Source organism: Anser cygnoides, chromosome Z (assembly GCF_040182565.1).
Source record: "Anser cygnoides isolate HZ-2024a breed goose chromosome Z, Taihu_goose_T2T_genome, whole genome shotgun sequence".
NCBI classification, from domain to species: Eukaryota; Metazoa; Chordata; class Aves; order Anseriformes; family Anatidae; genus Anser; species Anser cygnoides.
Window position 1 is genome coordinate 25,471,169 of NC_089912.1, and position 14,696 is coordinate 25,485,864.

The following is a 14,696-nucleotide window of genomic DNA, read 5'->3' on the forward strand; positions in this document are numbered from 1 at the left end:
ATAATTTTCACCTCAAATTTAGTTACTTAAGCATGCATCTACTTTCCAAATATTTGAAATATTTGTTGAATTAGGACCTAATGCAGGAGTCTATAGATTTAAAGAAAGGGTTTGCAAAGTAAAGAAACATGCCCCTCCCCCCCCCCACCAGTTTTATTTCCACAAAAGCCTTATAGTAATTTATCTTTTATGAAAAAGAACATTTGGAATACTTTGTCTTTATCAAAAAGACATTAAAGTATATACCCAATCATGTATGATGACAAATATTTTTAAAACTCGGTGAAGTCAGCCTCACAGGAAATTAGAGGGCCTAATGCGTGGTAAATTTATTTTTCCGCACTTCATGCTAGGAGGCTACAGCCTAAGTTGCAAAATAAAAAAGCTGTTTTATTTTTCTATGCCAGAATATATCATATTCAAAGAAAAGGACAGGGAAAGTCTCATCTCAGGGTTCAGAAGATGAGGAGGCAAAAGTTAAACAGCACGTTTTAATGTATTCATTTTATGTGCTTTGCGAATCAGTACGGATTCATTTGGCAAAGAGACAAGTAACATAACTGAAATTAAAGTAAAAAAAACAAAAAACAAAAAACAACATTCAAACAACACTCAAAGTAATGAAAGCAATACAGGCAAATGGAAGTAAGTACAGCAGAATTATTTAGAGGGCCATTAAACATTAAGTCTAAGGTAGATTGTATAATGTTTACTATAGGAGTTGGCAGCATTTCCTTAAATTAGTGACCTCTTCTATACAAAGGTATTCACAAAAAGCCGAAATGTTGATTTCTTCCAACTTTGAAGATAGCACTTTGAAAAATCCGAAGCAACATCTTAAAGAAAATCTTCCTCAATGTTCCCAATTCCTTTTCAAAAAGTCGATAGCATAATTCGTCAGTGCTTTTCAATTTCCCTTTTCAAAGGCTTTGGCTCCGTGTACTAATACTTGCAGGTCAGATGTCCTGCACTCACAAGAAGGGCTGGTTTTTGAGGGCCCTGGTATTCCCAGAAGACAGCCCCAGGGAAGGTTTGCATACCCAGGACTGTTTGGGGCTCCTTCCACGGCCCAGGGTAAGGCCCGAAGCCCTTCGGCCGGGCCTTCAGCTTCCCGGCCGAGAGGCGAGCAGCCCGGCACAAAGTTACGCGGTACCGGCAAGGAGGAGGGCCGCCCGGCCATACGGCCGTGCCTCTGCCGGGAGCCCTCGGCACCTCGCCGCCCGCCGCCGGGGACCGAGACGCCCTGATCCAGCTCGGCCCCGCCGCCCGCCACTGCTCGGCAGAGGGCGACGTGCACGGCGCCGCGTCCCGGTCGGGGCGGTGCGGGCGGTGCGGGGCGGGGGGTGGTGGCGGGGCTGTCTCCACCCCGGGGCGGTGCGGGGCGGTGGCAGGAAGGGGTCGCGGCGGTGGCGGCGGAGCGCGGCAGCCCCGGGTGTCACTGCCGCCGCCAGCGGAGCGCGGCCGCCGCGGTGAGTGAGTGGGGACGGGGGGCGAGGAGCAGGAGGTGGCTGCGGCGGTTTGCTCCGCCGGTGGCTGCGGACGGAGGGGCCCCGGGCGCTGTGCCCCGCCGGACGGGACGGGACGGGACGGGACGGGACCGGACCGGACCGGACCGGACCGGACCGGGCGGGACGGGGCCGCCTTCCCCGGGAGGGCGAGGGCCCGGCCGGCGGGGCTGGAGCTGCCACAGGGACCGGGGCCGGGGCCGGGGCCGGGGCCGTGCCGCGTCCCGGCTGGCCGGTGGTGGCCGGTCCTCAGCCGGAGAAGTTTCCTCCGGGGCCGTGGGGACGGAGACGGCGGCGCTGGGCCCCGGGTCACCCCAAAACACCGAGGGGTCTCCGCTCGCTGCCGCCCCGAGGCGGGTCTGAGCCGCGATGTTATGGCTCCCACCGCCCTGCGAGCGACGGCTGTCGCTTTCCTTCTTTCTTTCTTTTCCTTTTTTTTTTTTTTTTTTTTAAACTCTCTTATTTTGTGGCTCACGCACCCGTCCGGGGTTTGTTCGCCTCTCCCCCAACTTCGTGGTGGTGGCTGCTGGAGGGGCCCGGTGACACCGCTGCCGGCCTCGGGCTCCGCGGGGAGGGAGAAGAGAAAAGGGAAAAGGGAAACCTCCTCCGGCAGGCAGCGGTGTGGGCAGGGTGCTGGCGCGGGGACTGCAAGTTCTGACTGGGGGAGCCCGGGGTGCTGCCTCCTGGGCGTGGGGGGGCCCCTCCGTGTCCTCGCGCGTGTTGCAGCGTTAAGAGGGTTGGCACTAAATCTTGCGTTCAGACAGCTACAGCTCAGTCTCCAAATATCATTTTCTTAACTGATTTATTTTGTAGAATGTTATTGTTTTCACTGTGAGTCTGATAGCACAGCACAGCTTGGGTTGGAAGGGACATGAAAGCCCACCCAGTTCCAACCCCCCTGCCATGGGCCGGGACACCACCCACCAGACCAGGCTGCCCCCAGCCCCATCTAGCCTGGCCTTGGAACACCTCCAGTGATTGGGCATCCACAGCTTCTTTGGGCAACCTGTGCCAGTGCCTCACCATCAGGAGATTAAAAATAATTCTGACAGAGATTGGTGAGCGTTTGCCAACTCGTGCTTGCAGAAAAAATGGAAAGCAGGTTGAATTTGGTTTGAAAGCTGAGTCCTGAACTCAGCTAGTTTCTGTGATGTGCTGGTCCCACTACAGGTGCAAGTGGAAAGGAGAGGCCCGCGGGTGTGGGCTGACAAACAGCCAAGAGCACGTGGGGAACACGCACACCTTCCTCCCTCAGGCTTGTGGAGGCAGAGAGATCTGATCCAGAGTACAGGTCCACCTCTGCGTTGCTTTGTCAGTTTCCTTGTCAAGTGGTGAGATGCCCTCCAACCCACTGCGTGTCGAATAGAATAGCATATGAACTAATCTGCTTTTTCAGATGTTATTTCCCTGCATGTGGTTGATTTCAGGGAAGTGTTCGGTTTGAGAGAAATTTTCTTCTTGATTCCTGTGTGTAGATCCTAAGGAACTGTGGTGATAAAGGCATACGTATTGAAGACAAGCTTGTTCCTGGCATGTTGCCTGGTTTTACAAGTAGTCATGGCTCAGGATTTCTGCTGCAGTCCTCCTCTGACAGGTTGAGGGAAGTACCCATGTTGCGTGCTCAAGAACAATGGTGTGTACAATGAAATGAAGACTGTTTTTAAAAGTCACTAACTTGCCAGTTTTCCACATAACAATTTGATCTGACTGTCACTGATCATATTTGAGATGAAGAATTTAGTAGAGCTCCTGGGATGCTTATGTGTGTAATTATATCCAGACTTACAGTTACTAGTGCAAACAAAGATTTGTAAATGATCACAAATTGAGCCAAACAAGCTAGAGAAATTGTCTGATTTGTATGTGAAAACAGCTTCTAACAATTAGGATTAACACTTCATGGAGAAGATTACAGATTATACCATACCTTCCATGTTATGTACGGCAGGTTATACTGTATTACTCTGTTCTTGCGTCTTCAGAAGGATATCTGGAGCTGGCTATGCAGCTGAATTGTTGCTAGATTGGCTTACAAGTCTGGTCTAGAATAACATTTTGTATTCTTCAAGTCAAAGTATTTCAAGCAATTAAAAAAAAAACAGTTAAAGCATCGTAGTTCAGTGTAATGCTAAAGAGACAGAAAGAAACACTGGATGTACTGTAACTACATAGCATTGTTGAAGTTCTGTGTGTTTTTTTTTCTCACGCTGCAGAATTTGGTTTCATCAAGTAAATGCAGGGTGTCTTCCCAAGGCACAACTAAGTATTTTCTGATTACAGAAAACGGCAAATTGGAAAGTGGTGGAACCAATGAGACTCTTAATATCTGTAGGTTTAAAATCTGTCAAACAGTAGCCTTCCCTTCTCTCTGCTTGTTAAGCTTTTTTTTTTTCTGTTTTCCTTTCTTCCTTTTTTCTTTTTCTTTTTTTTTTTTTAAGGCAGTAAATGAGAATATATAAAATGGACATACACTGGGCTGCTGAGAGACAGTGACGTTTACTCCTTAATGAATAATACTCTTCATTTCTCTGTGATGATGTTCTCCTTCCTAATGTTCTTTTTTTTTTTTTAAATAGTGATTCAATATATTCCTACAGAAAAATGTAAAGGTTTTATTGAAAAATATTTCAATTCAGTATTTCATAATGATTATGGGTTACTTTGTAACTTGTGTTAAAACTAACTTTTGTAAATTTGCTACTAGAATTATGTGGGAATAAATGTGTGGAGAGCTTCTTTCTATGTAAAACTATGATAAATTTTTGGAAGGATGAGATGAAGTCAAGCAAGATTGAGACTGGCTTTTGAAACTCACTGTTTGTTAGATAGAAGTCTTGATGGTACTGTTTTTTGTTTTGTGTTTGTTTGCATCAAATTGTGCAGAGGGCAACCTTTTCATCTGTACGTGAGAAAGAGAACGAAATGTAGAAATCATGTTTAGAGGGTGTGTGGAGATTATGCATGAAGAGATGCCAATGGGAAGAAAGTTTTTCTGATTTAGTTAATAGAATCAAGCTGACTGACTTCTGTCTGAGGAAGAGGCTTAGCAGTCATGAGTTTGAAGCGCTCTGTCTCAGCAGCATTCCATGTATCATGAACACTTACCATAGTTTTTGCAGTGAAAGATGTCTCTCTCTCTCTCCCTCCATCTACCAGTGTATTTTATTATCTTTATTCAAATCTTTCACTTAGAGGAATCCCACCATTCAACACAAAGAAAAAAAAAATCTGTGCTTTGCAGAAACTGAAAGGCAACAAATGATAACCAAGGTTATTCTGGCTGCAGAGTTGACCTTCCTACATTTGATGCAATGGCCATCTTGACAAAAACAGTCTGTTTTAAGGTGCTGTGGTTCTGTAACAGCTAAACAGAGTATGTAATCAGAGCAAATCAAACAGGTGAAAGCAGTTCACAGGCAATACTGCATACAGGGACATAAAGCTTTTACTTTGAACAAAACCCACTTCAGTCACTTGCATTTATTTTCTCATAGGTCTCTTTTTCATCCTTTTGTACTCATTCTTTCACGCTCCTATGTTCATGAATACCAGGGTAGATGGAGGTATCCTGTTGGTCTGGCTGGGGGTAAGGGATGCTGCCTGCCAAGTCCTCATCATGTATTTTGAGTTATTTGTGACTGGTAATGATGTTGCATGATCTTTGCTGCGTTTATGTTTGCTTTTGACAAAGGATGAGGATGAGTCATGCCACATACTTGTGGTTCCACATAACATGGTATACTCTTGCATGTTACATCGGAGCCTGACGGTTCCGTTTGTTATCAATACTCTTTCTTGGATTTTATGGCTGTTCTTGATTTCTTTATTTGCAGCATGCATGCCATTCCTCTTCCTCTTGCTCTGATTTTTTAGCCTGTGCTGTTGTGCATTCATGCTCCTGGTATGCCAGTATAATATTTACTATATAAATCTCTATAAAAGAAGGGTATCTCAAAAGGTTGGTTGAAGGAATGTGTTATGAATCTGAACATTTGTTTGTGCTCCCTTTTAAAATCATCTATCATTCTGTCATGATCCTTAGTGTGATGGGTTAATCGAGGCTTAAATAACTTACAGGTAAATATGTATATTTGCTTCTGACACTCCCATTGGGTGTAGGAAGTGGCCTATTCATTTTCAGATTTAAGGTTTTTGACTTTTTTTAAAGCTGTGGTACTAGATAAAACCTAGAGGACCACTGTAAAACTATAAATGTTTGGTTTGCTTTTATCCTCCAAGGATACAAGTGAATTTTTGTTTAGCTGTGCATTTGCTTTCTGTTGTAGGCCTGTAAATCATGTCTTCCAATCTTTACAATAAGACACTCATGTTAAGGCATACTGTGGATTGTCTTTGTTTTCTGGATTGTTTCAAAAATGTCCATCTAGTTTCCAGCATATAATTTTTCATGGTCTTCATATACTCATTTGTTCTTGTTTAATATGATGCAGTAGTTTAATTCTTACTTCCTTCCTTGTAGTATTTACTCTGCTTTCTTTATAAAGAACAATCATGTCTTGTCTTAGACTTTTTACTGCTAGATTCAATGATTTTGGCTTTCACTTGTTTTGTACCAGGAAAATTAAGAGCTTGTTGTGATTCTAGTAGCCCTTTCTCCTGCTGGCTACAGCTTGGAAGTATCTTTCTTGTACACAGTGACTGGGACTGTACCTGATCTTTCAGACAAAGACAATGACGCTAGTATAAACAGATAGGTAATGGAGAGAAATAGGAATGGATAACACATAAAATTGCTTTTTATTATTTGTTGTTATGAATACATAATAGTAGCTTTGATTATATGCTCACAGGATACATCTCTTCTTTACAGCTGATAAAATGGTAGATAAGAACAGAAAATCCCTACGTTTGACTTAAGAACAAAAATTTAAAAATACTTCAATTGTTTTGATTCTCAAAATTGTCCATTTCTTTTTTATCATATTCTGAACTTACGGTGAATGAGTAATACCTCTTCAACACTGCTTCAGCAGATTCTGTAGATGCAGAATATTGTATTTTAATTCTGTCTCATTTATATGAATATTAGATATGCTTTTTTTGATTCTGTCCAAGTTAATGAAACTCTGTCACATCATTCTTGTTTGAATGCAGGCTGTGGTTGTCCTTCCTTGATGAGTTTCGTACTTATTTTTTATATATATTCTAATGCAGTTTCTTCTAGCTTAACTAATAATCTTTCATGCTATAGTATGGCTGAAAATACACGCAGTTTCCACTAGACCAACTCTATTGTGTTTTCTTTTGTCTGGAGGGAGCATCTCTTATTTCATCAGAGAACAATGGCATAATCTGCCAATAGAACATAAATATTTCGTTTCTTCTGGCACTTCATTTTTCACTTCCTTCTGTCTCTAATTATTCCTAACTTCAGAATCTGTTTAATTTCCCCTTCTATTTGATTCTGTTTTATTAAATGTATCTTCAGTGAAACCAAAATGAACTTGCATGTAGGTATGTAGATAGTAAACAGAAGTAATTCCAAGGTATATTTCTAAACTACAGGATGATGTCAACCCATAAGTTGTCTGTCTGATGCTTCCAACAGTAAGTTTCAGAGGTCAGTAGCTTATAATGTTGAGAAATTTAAGTGTCGGTGGTGAGCCATTCCATGTTGGGGTTGAGATGTAGCTTTGCTATGAAGAGAGTAGAGACAGAGATTAGAAGAGAACTGGAGGAGAGCTATGGGAACTGAGAAGAAGAGCAGCTGATATGAAGGTAAGTCCCCTGAAGCAAGCCAGTGTGCAGAGGAATGTGGTGTCACTGGAAGAGTGAAGAGGAGGCTGATGTGAAGTGGGGTAGAAGACAGGAGGCAGTCAAGAACAGACTGGGATGGCTCATGTATCTAACTTGTATTGCAGCAAGTGTGTTACTTCTCACGTCTTCATTAACAGGTGTTTAAAACATTCCCAACTTCTGTACTTGTGGATGACATCAATTATTACTGGGTATAATTGGATGTTTTGCTCTGTGATGTTCATTAGTATGCATTCACAATCCAACATCAGCAATGCACTGTTATACTACTATCTTCATCTGTGTTGTTCCAGGAAGCCATAGAATTTTCTCTTGGAAGCAGATTCCTCCTTGTCCCCTCCTCAGTTGAGTCTACTCAGTGTGAAACTACACCTTTACATCTGTTCAGGTATTGAAGTCGGTTATAGCCCAGTGTTTTATCCACAACAACAGTGCTTACTTATTGCTGGGGGATTGGTTTTGATTCTGGGATTCCAGTGATTATTTTGCTTTACAAGTCAGCTATAATAGAGTTCTTTTCTCCTTAGGCGTCGTTCATGGGTCCTAAAGCTAGATGGTTTAATGAGTAGAGAGAAGAAAATTGCAAAGCTGACTTGATAGGTTTTCATGCTTAAATACTGCATTTAAAAGGGAAGGGGGATGGATGGACAGAGAGAAAAGCTATACTTCACTTTAAAACACCAGTGCTCTGTTTCAGACTTCCATGTTATATTATTTGGTTTTCTGTGGATTATTTATATTTAGAGTGGTTGGATTTTAGTTCTTTTCTATGCATGTTGTACTCTGGACTCAGTTAAGGAGCTGGATTGCATGGTACTAAGAATCCCAATCTCATTATGGAAGAGATTAGGATTTCTGGGGTGGATTTTAATAAATCTTTATCTTGGTTTAAACAAAATAGCTTTTGCTTTTTACTTGCCTACTGATGTTTTTGCTGGAACAGTGTTAATATATTTTGATCACAAAATTATTAGTTTTCTAAAGTTTGTTAATTCAGAGTAGTCCTTTCAGAAGACCTTTCTGTGATACATACATTTAAAAAACAGTTTAAAATGTTACATAGCTTTTATTACTCGTGACAGTTGATGAGAATGTTAATTAAAGTGGTATCTATTTTTGTTTTTCTCGTTTCTTTTTTGACAGCGAAAACATGCTTCTTAATGCTCTTTTTTTTTTCTTTTCTTTTTTTTGCCTTGTCTTACTGCTTAGAGGGATGCCTTTCTCCTAGAGAAATCAATACAAAATAACAGAATGGCTGAAGTTGGAAGGAGCCTTTGGAAGTAATTTAATACATATAATCTCACACCCCACTTAAGCAAGTTCAGCTAGATTGAATTGACCAGGACTGTGCCCGGTTGGCTTTTGAATACCTTCATAGATGGGTACTCCACATCTTCTCTGGGCAGTGCGTGGCCATCTTTGACCACCCTCGTAAGAAGGTGGCTTCTTGCGTTTCAGTTCATGCCTCTTGTCACTGGGTGCTGCTGAGAAGAACCTAGCACTGTTGTCTTTGCTTTCACACATGTCCCCATCAAACCGATAATTATATATATATTGATAAGATTCCACCCTCTCCCGCCCTTGATTCTCCTCACCTCCAGGCTAAACAGTCCTACCACTCCTCATATGACAGATGTTCCAGTCCCAGCATCATAATTTCTTTAGCCTGTTCCTGGACCCTGTCCAGTATGTTCATGCTTCTGCTGCACGAGGGAGCCCAGAACTGGACGCAGTACTCCAGGTGTGGCCTCACTAGGGCTGTCTAGAAGTGAAAGATCACCTCCTTTGACCTCCTGGTTGTTCTGTTCCTCATGCAGGCCAGGATGTCCTTGGCTGGCTTTGCCACAAGAGCAATGAGTTGCTGTCTCCTTTCTGTCTTGTCCTTCAGAACCTTCAGGGTCTTTCTTGCAAATCTACTTTCCACCTGGTGAGTCCTCAGCGTATACCAGTGCATAGAGTTGTTCTTCCCCTGGTACAGGACTTCTCCTGTCAGCCACTCCTCCCAGTTTTGTGTTATCTGCAAATGTGCTGAGGGTACAGTATTCCCCTCCACCCAGATCGTTAATGAAGATGTTGAACAGGATTGGACCCAGTATTTATTCCTGGCGTATAATGTTGGTGACCAGCTTATGGCTGGTCTTTGTGCTGCTGATCACATATGAGCCTGGCAACTCAGTCAGTCCTCTTCATTGTCTGTTCCTCTAGGCTGTTTTTCATCACTTTGTCTATGAGGATGTTATGAGGAACTGTGCAAAATGCACATTGTTGGGTGATTTAGACTGTGTACTTAAAATAACAGTTCTCTGAAACAGTGTGCTATATAGATGTTCTGGAAATTCATGGAGAATGATAGTGCTTATGTGGGGGTTCTGAGTGAATCTGCTGCTGCATGGTATAGGTCCAACTCCAGCAACAGCTTGAGGTTGTTCTTTGCTGACAGTAGCTTTGCAGGCCTGAAAACATGTTTGTTTAGGGTAAGGTCTCAACATTTTAAGTGTGTTTAAATTGTTAAAACAGTGGATTATATGATAATACCATCTAACTCCCGTAAGAAATTGCCCATATAATTCACTCAGGAAAGACAGTTATCTTTTGTATCTTCCGTAAGTCATAAGCTGTGATGGTAGTAGCAGTGACTTATTACAGTCTTTCCATTGTGGAATGACCCTTAATAACTCTCTTGCACCAAAGATGTTTAAAGTTAGTTATTAGCTTTCTTTCATATAAATCTAGCTGGGTAGATGAGGGGAGAGCGGATGTGGTTTACCTTGACTTCAGCAAGGCTTTTGACGCTGTCTCTCATAACATCCTCATAAACAAGCTCAAGAAATGCAGCCTAGATGAGTGAACCTAGAACAGGTTGCCCAAAGAGGTTGTGAAGTCCCCTTCTCTGGAGATATTCAAAACCCGCCTGGATGCCATCATGTGCAATGTGCTCTAGGTGATCCTGCTCAGCAGGGGTGTTGGACTCTATGATCTTCAGAGGTCCCTTCCAACCTCGGCCATTCTGTGATTCTGTGAAACTGTTACTGATGAGAATAATCTGTTTTTCTGTCTTTAAGTGGTCAGCAATACATAGCAATCTGTGAGTGTCAACAACATGGAGGTCCTTCCCATGTTGGCCGTCCTCCATCCCTAACATACACACACTTTTCTGAGGTCCCCGTTCCTGACACTCTGAGGTGTCAATCAGCACAGACATCTACTTAAACATGGGTGTTTTAGCTCCAACCATAGTATCCATTGACTGCCAAAATATTCTGGACTGGTAAGACTTGGAGCATCGGTGTAATCCACAGGTTGCCGACAGATGTCGCTGCGGATTTGTGCAATACTGAGACTTCTCAAGGAGATTACCCATATCCACTTTCTGCAAAAACAGATTGAAATCACGTCTGTGGAGCATATTAAAGAGTATTGGCTGAGTATGCCAAAATTAAGAATATAGCCTCCTGTTCTTGGACCAGCATTTTGGAAGAGATCAGTTTGCCTGAGAGAGTCCTCTGTAAACGTTATTGTCTGTCCTGTGCTGAGATTAAATTCATATCCTGTTTCAGACACAAACCCAATAGACATTTCTGTGTGGTGGTGACCTAACGATAGTTGGTAAGTGGTGTAGCCTTGGACTCTCCCCCCTCTATTCAGACTTACTACTGCTTGTGCCAGCACTGTTGGCTGGTTCTACAAGGTGTGCGTAGGTGGAAGAATTCACAAATGTTCTTTTAGTAAGATGATATTATGCTCTACTAAACTGGTTCCCCAGGGATGATGGAGTATATGATAAACTCGTCCTACGTGGTTTTCACCAGCCCTGTTCTGGACTGTTTGTCCTGTGAGCCATTAACTGATTGAATACAAGTAGAAATACCTCACCATTGGCTTAATAAGCAAACACCTTTGATAGTGGCCTTCTGGTCAGCATGTACAGGAGGAAATACAGCCAGTTGTTTGCTACCACCACCTGACTATAAACCTTGACTCTGGAAGTAGCCCAGTATGATTTGTCTGCTGGGTGTGGCTGGGTGTTCTCCAAATTCTGACCCCAGAGAGGTTTGCTGCATATCATCCAGTCATCTGCTTGTCATCACTAGACTACAGTGTGAGACCTTTATATACTGCCCAAGAGCCAGTATAAAGATTTCTGAGGCTGTCAGTTCTTCCAGCACCATAGCCACAGCTATCAGTTTGACATATTGGCTGTTCCTCCTGTTCTCTTGGTAGTTTAGGAAGGCTTGTTGAGCCATTTTAAAGGCTGCTGCTTTCCGTTGGTGTTTCTCTTTAGCATTATCTTGTTGACTGATCAGTGAACCATGCATTTTGCTTCTGCTCTTGGGTTAATTGCTCATACGATGGAGCCTACTGCAGCCAAGATGGAGGCAGACCAGACTGGATAGAAAATGTGATTACCTAAGCCAATTTGTACTATTTTCTCCTGTAAAGCACTCACTGTATTTGGGCTGGTAGAGGCCACACAGAAATTCACCATTTCCATTTCATAGTACTAGTCCATTATGTCTTCCCAATTTATTGAATACAATCATTTGGTGGTACCCAATGTAAGGCCAGGAGCCCCAATATCAGTTACCTTGGCCCATTGGGTGATTCTTTGTTTCAGCTAGGGCTGAAAAAACAGCCCAAATATTTAGTTTTGCACCGATGGGGACAAACTCTATGACCAAAGTCCCAATCATGTATGTAGCCTGTCCATTTGCTGTCATAGGCTCCAATGAGCCTCATCCAGTGCTTGGAGCTTGAAAGGCTTATTGGCTAGCTTTTGGCCTAACACTGCTTAATAAGCATTTTTTTTTTGGTCAGAGGTGGTTGCTTCCTTTTCTTCATGAAAGAACTGACTTTTTTTTTTTCCTTGTTTATAATGGTCTTAAGGTCTGGACCAAATATGGCATACATTGCCTCCAAAACCCCAAAGACTAATAAACTTGTACTTCTGCTCTGCTCTGCATTTCTGCTATATAGAATATGTTTTGTGTAGCTGACTTGGATATCTTTCTACAATGGCCCTGCTAAATTATCCTTCCAAATTTTGCTTCTTTTTCATATTTCTGAATTTTTTGATTGTCAGTTCCCCAGCCATAATTTTGCATAGTCTCTGTAGTATCACTCAGTGCTTCTCCCACTTCCCGCTCTGTGAGACGAGCAATGTGGATAACATAATCCACATAGCTGAGTGATCTACTGTGTGGGAGAAATACTGAAATCTTCCAAATGTGGGGCTGCCAGCCCATGGTGAATGATGGGGCTGTGTCGATAGCTCAGGGCAGCAGCACGCCAGGAGAGCACAGGTTGCTCCTGCAGTTCTTTAGCAGCTGGGCTTCCAAGGATTAAATGCTATCTGGATGGTGCCACGGCTTCAGACTCAACTCAAGGAGAGTGGCAATGCTGGGTGCTAGAGCTGTGGGGGTGGGGGAACCCGATTTGATAATCAATAACCAGCTGTTGTTTTGTCAGAAGCTTCCAGGTGTTTTCATTGACCAACTGAGGCAAATAAGGGAGGAGCAGGCTGCGTTCTCCAGCTGTTCCAGCCTCTAATGGCTGCGTGGTCATCTGAGTGATCTTGGGGCAGTCTATACTGTTTGGATGCAGTCTGTTTGGGAGAGAGCCCAAACTGTTGGGACCCATAACCACTTTTTGCACAGTGATAGCGGAAACACTGCAGCCCGTGGAGGAGCCCCTGGTGGAGCAGGTGGATGTGGCCTGGAGGAGGCTGCAGCCCATGGAGAGCCCCCACAGGAGCAGGCCACGGGCCGGAGCTGCAGCCCATGGAGAGGAGCCCACGCAGGAGCAGGGGGTCTGGGGGGAGCTGCCGCCCACCCGTGGGGGACCCGTGCTGGAGCAGTTTGCTCCTGGGGGATGGATGGACCCCGTGGTACGGAGCCATGTGGGAGCAGTTCTTGAAGAGCTGCTGCCTGTGGGCAGCCCCCGCAGGCTCAGTTCAGGAAGGATGGTATTCCATGGGAGGGACCCCACGTGGAGTAGGGGCAGGTAGTGACTGTGAAGGAGCTGCAGAGGCGAAGCATTAGGCACTGATTGCAGCCCCCATTGCTCATTTCCCTGTGCTGCTCAGGGGGAGAAAGTAGAAGAGAGTAGATAGGGAGAAGGTGGTTTTAGTTTGTTTTTAGTTTCTCACTGCTCTAGTCTGCTAGAGATAGGTAATAAATTTTATTCATCTCCTTGTGCTGACTCTGTTTTGCCTGTTATGATAGTTGTAGAGTGATCTCCCTGTCCTTATCTCACCCCTTTACCCCTTTTCATCATATTTTTCCCCCCTTTCCCTTTGAGGAACGGGAGTGAGAGAGTGGTTGTAGTAGAGTTCAGTTGCCCAGAAGGGTAAAACCACTGCAAAAGGTTGGGGTAATTAATAGGTTCTGAGGAGTTCTCCCTTTCTCAGCTGAGTGTGGAAGCAGAGGGGACCATCGGTCAGTCCACTCTCCTAGTTTCCTTTTGTGGTCTCTTTTGTCCTTTCACTTGCTTATATTTTTCCCATAAATAAAGTAGAGTTCCTGGTAGTTTTGTCATTTGGGACTTCAGATTCAAGTAAAGCTAAAAGCATCTTCTTTTGGTTAGCACTTTTGTGGCTTATCTACAGAATTTATATATAATGACATATCATTGCCTAACATGCTGTGATGTTATCTCCTTCATCTAGTCCACGAGTGTGCAGCACAGGCCACCCTGGGACACTCCATCACGTTCCCTTACAGCAGCTGCCCATGCTGACGTTTGGACTTCCCATGCCTTGAGTACAAGGCCCAGTAGGGCAGGTGTGGCTTGTTTGAGGAGCTGGTGATCTTGGACAAAATGTCTGCTACATGGCTACCCACACGACATCATAGTGTGGTGCGTTCGGAACGATTGGACCGAAGTTTAAAGAAGAGGTAGTGAATTAAATTTTTCAGAGCAGGCTTCTTTTCAATTTTTGTTTGTTTGTTTTTAAAAAAGAGGTCTTTTTTTAGGCTCATAGTCACGTAACTTGTGAAAGCAGAAATGCGCATAAAGCTTATTCATATGCTGATGTTGTATGCTCAGAAAACTCTTACAGGTAAAACTGCGTGTCTTGAAACAAAACGAGGAGTGCCAGATAACATGAAAAAGAGTGAAGCTTTTTTACCCTTCTTTGTGAAAAGATCAAACAAAATGACATTGTATTTGTCTGCCTTTGTTTTGGTCCATATTATACTACTGTTTTGGTTCTCCACCACATCCCATGGGATTTATGGAATACGCATTTCTTCATTTTCACTGCTTTTTATCTAACGTGATCCATTTCATCTTCAGAGCAAATTGAATTGAACGAAGTGGATACCTACAAAATCTTCTCTTCTGTTTTGCTTTTGGCAAAAAAATAAATAAAAAACTGCTTTTATAAGCCATTGCTATCTTTTTTTCTGCAATAAA

General features: G+C 43.4%; 1 protein-coding gene across 8 annotated transcripts in view; it reads left to right on the forward strand.

Annotated features, from left to right (window-relative positions):
* The first annotated feature begins 1,346 nt into the window (after positions 1 to 1,346).
* PAM (peptidylglycine alpha-amidating monooxygenase) overlaps positions 1,347 to 14,696 on the forward strand; it is a 140,829-nt gene continuing 127,479 nt past the window's right edge. For 2 of the 8 annotated variants that reach the window (XM_048050217.2, XM_048050219.2), the window contains exon 1: positions 1,347 to 1,469. The gene's annotated coding sequence lies outside the window, so the exon portion shown is untranslated. The remainder of the gene's footprint in view (positions 1,470 to 14,696) is intronic. The other 6 variants (XM_048050218.2, XM_048050213.2, XM_048050216.2 and 3 more) reach the window with 6 other exon arrangements.